This window comes from Vombatus ursinus, unplaced genomic scaffold, assembly GCF_900497805.2.
Source record: "Vombatus ursinus unplaced genomic scaffold, bare-nosed wombat genome assembly UNPS02014768.1, whole genome shotgun sequence".
NCBI classification, from domain to species: Eukaryota; Metazoa; Chordata; class Mammalia; order Diprotodontia; family Vombatidae; genus Vombatus; species Vombatus ursinus.
Window position 1 is genome coordinate 7,933,162 of NW_020954546.1, and position 10,110 is coordinate 7,943,271.

Consider the following 10,110-nt stretch of genomic DNA (forward strand, 5'->3'; position numbering starts at 1 on the left):
TCCTTCCTCATTTTGCACTTCTGGAATTATTTTTTGGGGCCTCCACTGTAAGAATTTATATTCATTCCTATTACATTTCATTTGATTAGATTCTGTTCAATATTCAAGCCTGGCAAGAGTTTTTTGAATCCTGACTATTATCCCATGGGGTCACTATCTTTCTCAGCTTTGCATCATCAGAAAATTTGATCAGCAGACTACTTAAGGCTTTGTTCAAGTTTGAATTGAGGCCTTCTTGACTTCAAACATGGTACTTGCTCCACTGGACCATTGCCTCCCAAATGGGATGATTGGACTCTAAGATCTCTTCCATCTCTTAACTCTCATGAATCTATAATCTTCATCTGAAAATAAAAAAAGCCTCAGTGAACTTGTTTCCAGTCATACAGGGAATTTAGGGCAGAAAGGAGTCTGAAACTCAGCTCTCAAGATGCCTAGTTCATTGTTTTTCCTCTGTGCCACACTGTCCCAATGCCTACTCCATTTCAGCACCAGCCTAAGAACAGATCCCTGATTCATGCTGGTTGAATGACAGGTACGGAAACCTGCTGTCACCACTCCAACGCTTGACTCTAGCTACAACTCCTTCCCACAGGAAGATTAGGGACCATTAACTTTCACCAGGTCCTTTCAACACTTTGCCGGGTCCAGCATCAGGATGCAAACTCGCCCACATTTCAAACACCTCCAGCATTTTTTATTCAGTCTGGTGTAATTATAGGATTTCATTGTATTTTCCCGGTTCAGTTCACATCTACACTGTATGTAATAATCTACTTTACCCAGTAAATAGCACATTTATATATTTTTTGAAGTTAAGAACAAAATATATACATAACTGTTTTTAAAAATAAATATAGCAGATGTAACGTGAGAGATGAGACATGTTGCTTGGTATTTGATTTATAAAATAATGAGAAATGAACAAGTTGGATGGAAAGTGGAAATTCTAGCCCCTAATTCAGAGATTTTTAAATATCCAGATGTTGGCTATCATGCAGACAAAACAGCCTGACGACTGGCACAGTGATTGTTTGCATATACCCCTTGGCGAGTTTTTGTTTTTTCCCATCCAGATGTTTTGACTGTGTAGACTTAGCCTGCCGGGTAATAAGGTTAAGTGACTTGCTCACGATCAGTGACAGAATCTTCCAAATACTCTGGCATTATAAACTTTTAAAGGCTTATCATCTCCGGGTCTCAATAACACAAGATTTTTGCTGTGCTGTTAGAACTCTTTAATCCCTCACACTGGAACAATCTGGCCGATACTTCCTTGTCCTCACTCCTCCAACCAAAGGGAATAATCCTATGCGGGGCTTCTCTCTGAAGGTTTCTGTTAGCCTGGGCTCTGACCCATAGAAAATTTGGCTTCTCGACAGCCAGGTTGTACTTCTCGTCCTTTGTATTTGAAGACGACGCTGTCCGCAATGATTGCTGTATCTATTTTACGTGGCCATATTGGCCCAGACGTGGTCGTTTCAGCATTTCCAGCCCCGCTAACGGTTGATTGCAGCACAGTCAATCAAACCTACCATTCATCTAGCCATTATGATTGCCAACAATGGATCTGGCCCCGGGCCACGGCTTGGCTGAGGAGAGTAACCCTGACCATGACGGAAACCACAGAAACCCTGGCCTTTGGTTGGCAGCTTCAACTGCTGAATGAAAACAAAGCCTTTGGTGCCATTCAGAACTCATGCCTTGAGAGTCAGGCTTCTTCACAAAGCTTGGCTATTGAAAGAGCCATCTACTTCTGATCACCTTCCCTCAGGCTCCTCTGACTGTCCCTAATTTCCCACCTTTCTTCATCTTGCCTGGGTGCTGGAAGGTGTATTTCCATGTAACTTTACGTTCATGTTCTTTCTTCGTGAGACCAGCGGCTGAGTTGGTGTGTTGTTTTTTTTTTTCTTTTTTTTTGGGGGGGGGTTGTTTTGTTTAGTTTTTTCTTCCTTTGATTTCCTAGTGCTAATAACATCTACCTCCAGGGTTGTGTTGAGAGCCAAACAATAAAATATTTATAAAGTGCTTAGCACAGTCCCCAGTACGAAGTAGTATCTTAATAAACGTTTCTTTCCTTATTCAGTGCAATAGATATTTCTTAAGCATCTATTATGTGAAAAGGCAGAGGCAGGTAGACATTGTAGATGGAGGGCTAGGTTTGAAGACAAGCAGAAAGGTCTGGGTGATAATCCTTTGTGACCTAGAGCAAGTCAATCTCTGAGCCCCAGGTAGCCCCTTCAGACCAAGTTCTAGACAGATTACAATTTGCCTTCATAGATGGAGTTCCAAGGAGTTTCCACACGTATTCTTTATAGCCTTTTAGGCTAAAATACAAACTCCGTTGTTTGCCTTTTAAAGCCCTTCACAAACTTGCCCTAATCTACCTTTCCAGCCTCACACATCCCTCCCCTTCTTGTATTTTAGGCAGATTGCCATACCTTTGCCTTGGCTGTGCCCCCATTCTTGGAATGCTCACTCTCCTCACTTCCACCTTGTAGAATCCTTTACTTACCTCAAGACTCAGTTCAAGCTCTGCCATCTACCTATGTGAAACCTCTTCTGACCTGCCCAACTTCTGCCTTCCTGCCTCCCTAAACAACTTTGTATTTATTTTGTATTGATTATGAATATGCTTATCTGTCTATATATTGTCTCCTAAGATGGGATGTAGGACTGCTTCATTTTTGTCTTTGAATCATCATTGCCTAGCACATAGTTGCTTGTTGATTGATTCATTGATCCATGAATCACAATCTTTGATGACAGACAAGGAACACGCTTAATGGATAATACTGGGAATACAAAGACAAGGGATCCAATCTATGTCCTAAAAAAAATTTATGTTTTTGCTAGGAGCAAAATCATCAGGTGCATGAGAAGTGCAGAGGGCTGATACTCAGGGGACCTGGGTTCTAGACCCAGAACTTCCATTAATGGATTGGTCAATTAGCATTCATTAACCATGGGCTGTGTGCCAAGCACTGTGCTAAGCAGTGAGGATACAAAGAAGGCCCCCATTCCCAAAAAGCAAAAGGCACTCTTTGCTCTCAAGAAGTCTAATGGAGGAGAAGAGATGTGAATAAGTGTGTACAAACCTGATATGGACAGGAGGGATTGCAGGTAATCAGCCTAGGGAAGGTGTAAAATGAAGAAGGACTGGGAAGGGCTTCGTGCAGAAGATGAGACTTTCATTGAGCTGTGAAGGAAGCCAAGGAAGAGAGGAGTTGGAGACGAGGAGAGCATGGGGGACAGCCAAGGTGGGGAGATAGAGGGGCAATAGAGAAACAGCCAGGAGACCAGTGTTTATGGATCATATGGTATGTGGCAGAGACTCGAGTGTGTTCTTTGGTTGTGTCCAACCCTTCATGACCCCATTTGGGGTTTTCTTGGCAAAGATACAGAAGTAGTTTGCCATTTCCTCCTCCATCTCATTTTACAAATGAGGAAACTAAGGCAAATAGGGTTAAGTGACATGCCCAGGGTCATGCAGCTAGTAAGTGTCTGAGGCTGGATTTGAACTAAGGTCACACTGACTCAAGACCCAGAGCTCTATCTACTTCACCACCTAGCTGCCTTGACTAAGGTGCAAGAAGATTGGAAAGGTAGGAAGGGGCTAGGTTACAAAGGGCTTTGAATGTTAAACAGAGCCTTTATATTTGATCCTGGAGTAATAGGGAGCCACTGGAATTTATTGAATAGAGGAGTGATATAGTCAGACCAACTTACTCTATGAACTTAGTTTCTCTTAATCTCTCTGGGCCTCAGTTTCCTCACCCCAAAAATGGGTTGTGGGCAGGGACATGCTGGTAAATGCTTAATAACAGGCTTCCTAGGGGGGAAAACATATATGCATGACAGACTTTAAATTTAATCTGCAAAGAAAAGGGAGATGGTAGCAGAGAAACCTGGGAAGACTTATGTGAATTGGTACAGAGTAAAGAAAGCATAACCAGGAGATCACTGTATACATAACAGCAACAATTGTGAAAGACTTAGTTTCTGTGATGAATACAATGATCCAAGATAATTCTAAAGGATTCATGATGAAAAATCCTCTCCAACTCCAGAGAGAGAATTGATGAATTCTGAGTGCAGATTGTAGTATAATTTTTTCACTTTATTTTTCTTACTTTTTTATGATATGGCTAATGTAGAAATATGTTTTGCATGATTTCACATGTATAATTGAAAACATATTACTTACCTTTTCAGTGGGTGGGGGAGCGGCTAGAGAGAGGGAGAGAATTCGGAACTCAAAATTTAAAAAAAGAATGTTAAAAGTAAGTAAATGATACATTTTTAAAAGAAAAAGTAATACAAGAAAAAACAATTCCTATTACTGATTTCTTTTACAAAAAAAGTAAGTTTAATCTGCATTATTAACATTTTATCCATCATTTTAAATCTGGACAATCAACAAAACAATAAATTAAGCCCTGATTTTGAGTGTTTGTCAGTTTTTGAGGTGTAAATACTCTCACCGAACATCTAACAATCCCCTCTCACTGAATCAGAATGTGCTGGCTCCAGCACATCTCTGGTTGTTGAATATGACCACTAAGTTCCTACAAGCTCTAACATATTGCCTCTTCAGAATCTTCCTAGGCGTGTCCTGCCCCTACCCCAACTCCCATCCTATTTGTGGTCATCCTGTCTTCCTGTAATGCCTGTGGAGACATTTAATTTAATAGGGTACTGAGTAAGAGCACCTGGGAAGAATGCTGACCTGGGAGTAGGAGAATGCTAAAGGGCAGCTAGTGGCCTCATAGTGCATAGAGTGTCAGAAAGACTCAACTTCCTGAGTTCAAATCCGGGCCCAAATATTTACTAGCTGCATGACCTTGGGCAAGTCACTTAACCCTGTTTGCCTCAGTTTCCTCATCTGTAAAAGAACTGGAGAAGGAAGGAAATGGCAAACTACTCCAGTATCTTTGCCAAGAAATCCCCAAATGGAGTCATGGAAGTCAGACACTACTGAAAAATTACTCAATGGGAGGAGATAAGAGAAGTAAGGTTGACCAGGTAGCTTGGAGAAGCCTATTGTGACAGCAGGAGTCATCCCTAGTGGCTTTTTTTTTTTAAAACAATTGTACCTAGAACCAGGGACAGTGCCTGGGATATACATACTTGTCCAATACTTGAAAAAACCTAGGATCTCCTCAGTGTGGACACACCCTCCAACTACACAGCTGTGTGGTGTCAACTGGACCAAATTGGCCTCTAACTTATGGATGACTGGAGCTGAACAGAGCAGGCTAGAGACAAGAGATTCGGGAATCAAACACAAGTTTAATTTCAAAGTGAAGGAAATGGATTGAAAGCAATGAGGGATCTAAACACATGTACTGGGACTCCGCCCTCGTGGGGGGACCTGCCTTAGCGGGTCAAACCTTGATTTATATATTTATGGCTAGACAAAGAGTCAAAAAATGTAGTGTAGCAACAGTGACAAGGCACAACAGTAACACTGAGGCAAGGTTGTCTAGTGGTAAAACTTCCATTCATAGCAGGGCTTCATGTCTGGGTCTGTTGGTGCTTGCCTGAGCTCAGAGATCATCAGTTCATCCAGTGTTCATCCAGAGGGTGAGCACAAAGAATTGTTGTCATGCCAAGCTCAGGGCACAGGTGCTCAGCGGGACTGTTAGGGTCTCTCCTAATATCTTGACATTTCCCCATTTTGGTCAATGGGAGGGGGTCTGAAAGAACTCCTACCCTTCTGGCCAATAAAGGAGAGGCAGGTATAAGTCAAGGCCAAGAGAAGCCAGCTGGGCCAAGATGAGATGTTGAGTTGAATAGGTCTTGTCTAGCCATTGTTTGCTTGCAAGTAGAAAAGAGAGGTGGAGGCCAAGAATGTAGAGGGAGAAAATGCCAACACACTCTTGCCTTGGTGGTTGGGCACATAACAAGAGGGAGGAGGAACAACAAAACTAGGACAGTGTACTCAGCCCTCATCTGAATCTTGGGACAGCTGCTTCTGGGTCCACACTAGACAAACTTTGAGGTCCTCAGAGGGTTCTGGTGTCCACTCATGAGCAGCAGCTTTCTTCAGACGATCCAAGAGTCCATACCCACAAGTTTGGCAGCTGTGGGAATAGTCAGAAGGACCTGGTAGGGGCCCTTAGAAACAATGATTGATTGACAATTGTGAAAAAACTCCTTGCATCAATCTTTGGATCTGAGTTTCTGGTCAGCATCTCTAAGCAGCACATAGAGATGGTCCAGTTTCCCAACCGTGGAGGGCTATGTTCAAACAATACAATAAAGTTTTTCATAAATTCATAATCGTAATTACCTGGTCAGGTCACATTAATGACATGTTACAGATCAAACTACTTAGAGGGCTCATGATGGATTAGTTTTGAGAAGGGAGATTTACATATCACCATGGTAACCAAGAAAACTTAAACATAAACATCTTGAAACAAGACATCAAAGCAATACAATAGTTATCACCAATATTAATTAATATCAGGTCTCCTTGTATCCTAGTAACCTGTCCATTCTCAATATCCATTCATTCAGCACATTCTGAGTCCCAGATGTCTCAAGCAGTTATTGGGTACCTAGATATCTCTTCTTGGAAAATAAGAGGACAACTCTCTGCTTTTCTGGTTCCAAACTGGAGGTTCCTAGATAATTTTGACTTAATATAATTTAGTTCAATCACTTAAATTTGGCCCTCCAATTTTGAAACTTCAGAGAATTTCAGTTTATAGAACTTATTACTAAAACATACTCAAAGCCTGAATTTCCATGACATATAAATTTAGAAGCCAATCATATACATCTGTATATAGTTCTTAGAGAAAATAGTCTAATCCTCTTGCTTTCTCAAAATTCATTATTCCATTTATTTAGAAAATTTTTATATTACATCTTTGTCTTAATACTTTGTCTAATCATTTCCCCCTTAGGAGGATATCATCTCTATATTATAATTTGACCACAAATACAGGTTAGAATTGTAAGGTGTTCATACTTGAATCCTATTATAGTAATTCAGAGGTGTTCCGGTATCAATCTATTGTTTAATAGATTTAGTTCTGTACTTACAAAACTTCTTGATTATAGAAATTTTCTATAAAAGGAAAAAGGACATAGTTTTCACAATGTCATATATCATACTAGGGGGTGGGGGGAGACTCCTTTAGCTCTGTTTAATTCTAGGCATGAGTCATATCTGACAGCCAATCATGTAGTCACACAGTGTTAAAAGCAAGGCTCAGGATTAACCAGGTGGGAAAATTTCCTTTTTAGAAAGGAAATAGTACAATGGGGAAACAAAGTCAAGAGGATCCTACCATAGGCCATCCTAAAGTCATCCCCAAAACTTTTCCCAGGCATAGACATCCACCTTTAGCAGTTCTCAGACTGCAGCACATGCCATTTTATACTATTGGCTTCATGACAATTCAGACAACTATCCCTGTAATCAAAGCTCAAAACAATAATAAATTCCAGTCCCAGGAATTTTTACCTTAAATAGCAAAATGTTACGAACTGCAGCTTAAGGTTTGAATGTCTTTGCTGATGTTTCCCTAACAGTTAACATTTCATTTATCCTTATAAATTAAAAGTACCCATATTCTGGGGCTTCAGACATACAGTAAATAGCTGATAGTTGACTCATCATTGATAAGTTGAAGCTGTATCTTTAAACCACCATATACACTTTCATAATAGCCAAAAATTTCAAATAAAAATTTGCTATTATAGTAAATTTAATATTATTATTATTATTATCTGTTTTAAAACAAAATATGCTTCATTAAATATTTCACAATTTTCAAACATCTATTTTTATCACGTCCTTTTAAAAGCCTAATTAATATGTAACAGCATCCAGATTAAAAAACTGTTTTGTCTAACAGCACTTCTGTTACAATAGTCTCTCAAATTTCACAATATAAGAGAATTTAAAAATACAATAATAACATAAACAGTATCATATATTTAAAACATGAAACAAAACTTCAGATGATATCAACTGCATTTCTAAATTATTCCATATAAAATCATTAATTTTATTATCTTTGACATTTTAAGCCCATTGTAAAGTTACCTGGTGTGGAACAATAAAATTCAATTAAAGAAATAGTAATAATGTAGTGCTTAGCATATGCCAGTCACTGTGTTAAGCACTTTACAATTATTATATCATTTTGATCCTCACAATAGCCATGAGAAGTGGGTACCATTTTTATTTTTCTCTTTCCAGATCAGGAAAGTGGCGCAAACAAGATAACTTGCCTACAATTACACAGCTAATAAATTTCTGCAACTGGAATATAATTCAAGTTTCCCTGCATTTTCCCAGAATTTTTATTTCAACACTTCTATTTGGGAATCTAATCTGAGAGGAGAGGGGTTAAAAGAGTAAGAGGGAGAGAATCTCTGAACTGGGGTGGTCACAGGACATCTTTTACTTAAACAATCATTTCTCTTTTCATAGTCAAAGAAGGGTTAACAAGAGATGACTATAAGATACAAACCATTTACCTATTTTTTTTTCTTTCTTCAGTCTGGGAGTACTTCCAAACTAGTCACCTTCCTTCATTGCCCTAGAACAATGAAGCTTGTCAGTCTTCAAGAGAAAATTCTGTCTATTTTTAACTTTTATAAAATTTCATCCATATTTTTCCTTAAAATGAATTCTACAGAGTGGTACCCCAAAACTTACTAAGATATTTCAGAAAGGAGTGAGTTCTTAGAATTACTCAAAATCCCAGGAGTTCTTCCTTGAAATCTTAAAAATGATAAATCTTTAAACCTCCAAAATATGCTAAGATGTTTTAGCAGTTCTACATACTTTGATTATCTACTTTATTTTTATAATTCCAGCATAACCAAAGCTGAAATGACAGGGGGAAAAATGTCTTGCAGGGTTTTTTTTTTTTCTTATAACCTAATCTCCTGCAGAAAGCCTAAAGTGGGAGTTAGTCTTGCTTACTGGGATAATTACTTCAAGTACGAAAGTTCATTAATCTTTCCCAGTGTTCTAACCTCTCTGGCTATAGCTATACCTTAGAAGTTTTTTTGTGGTTGGCTGCATTTTAAATCTTTTGAGGCAACAGAACTTACAATATTTGACATTTGACATTTTACAAAGACACAAACACAGACAAAAGGACAAGATAAATACAGACAGACACAAACGGTTCTAACAAAGCATGCAGTCACAGTATATAGCCAGCATGTATTTACCGATTTAACAGAGACACAGAGTTAACTAAACATTCTTTTAGCCTGTGCGGGGTGGAGAGGGGAGCAGAGATGGGAAGGGCAGCGGGTGGGGAAGAGAGCCAGAACAGAGCAGGTAAGAGACTGGAGCTAAACAGTGCAGGCGGGAACAGCTGGTTAGGAGAAAAAAGTGTGCAGAAAGGTTATCCTTTCCAGAGATACCCGAAATAAATTGGGTCACTGGAGGGCTCCAGAGTTTTCCTCACAAAGAATGGGGAGCTCAACCAATGTGGGAACTCAAAGATTGGAGCAGAGACAAGAGTAGAGGATTCCCCAGGTGAGAGGGGTGTCAGACTCTGAGAAATAAATCTCCAGCGGCACCTGGTCCATTCCTGTTGCTACTGGAGAATCCAATGACCCAGTTCTGTGTCCAGTCTCACTTCTGACACCAATTAATGTCAACCTGTAGGTGACCAGAGACAAACAGAGCAGGCTAGAGACAGGAGAGTCAGGCATCAAAAAGAAGTTTAATTTCAAAGTGAAGGAAATGGTTTATAAGCAAGGAGGGAAATTAGACACATGTACTGGGGGCCCTCCTAGTGGGGGGGGGGACCTACCTTAATATGGCCAAACTTTAGTTTTTATATTTGTGGCTAGACAAAGAGTCAAACAGTGTAGCGTCGCAACAGTGTCAAGGCAACAGCAACACTGAGGCAAAGTTGTCTAGTGACGAAAAAGTCTGTTCATAGCAGGGCTTCACGTCTGGGCCTGTTGGTGCTTGCCCAAGCTCAGGGACCATAAGTTCTGTGATTTAGTTGCAGTGATGTTCATCCAGAAAGCGAGCACAAAGGATCGTTGTTATGATAAGCTCAGGACACAGCTTGTTTGCTGGTCCTTAGCGCTAGAAAACAGGGTGTCTTCTAATAT

The 10,110-nt window shown here is 39.8% G+C and overlaps 1 long non-coding RNA gene across 1 annotated transcript; it reads right to left on the reverse strand.

The window, feature by feature from the left end:
* Nucleotides 1–5,282: 5,282 nt before the first annotated feature.
* LOC114043407 lies at nucleotides 5,283–9,877 on the reverse strand. The gene is made up of 3 exons (XR_003569102.1): nucleotides 9,801–9,877; nucleotides 8,503–8,564; nucleotides 5,283–6,243 (listed from the first exon to the last, which is right to left on the reverse strand). It is a non-coding gene; the product is annotated as an uncharacterized LOC114043407 (long non-coding RNA).
* Nucleotides 9,878–10,110: the final 233 nt, after the last annotated feature.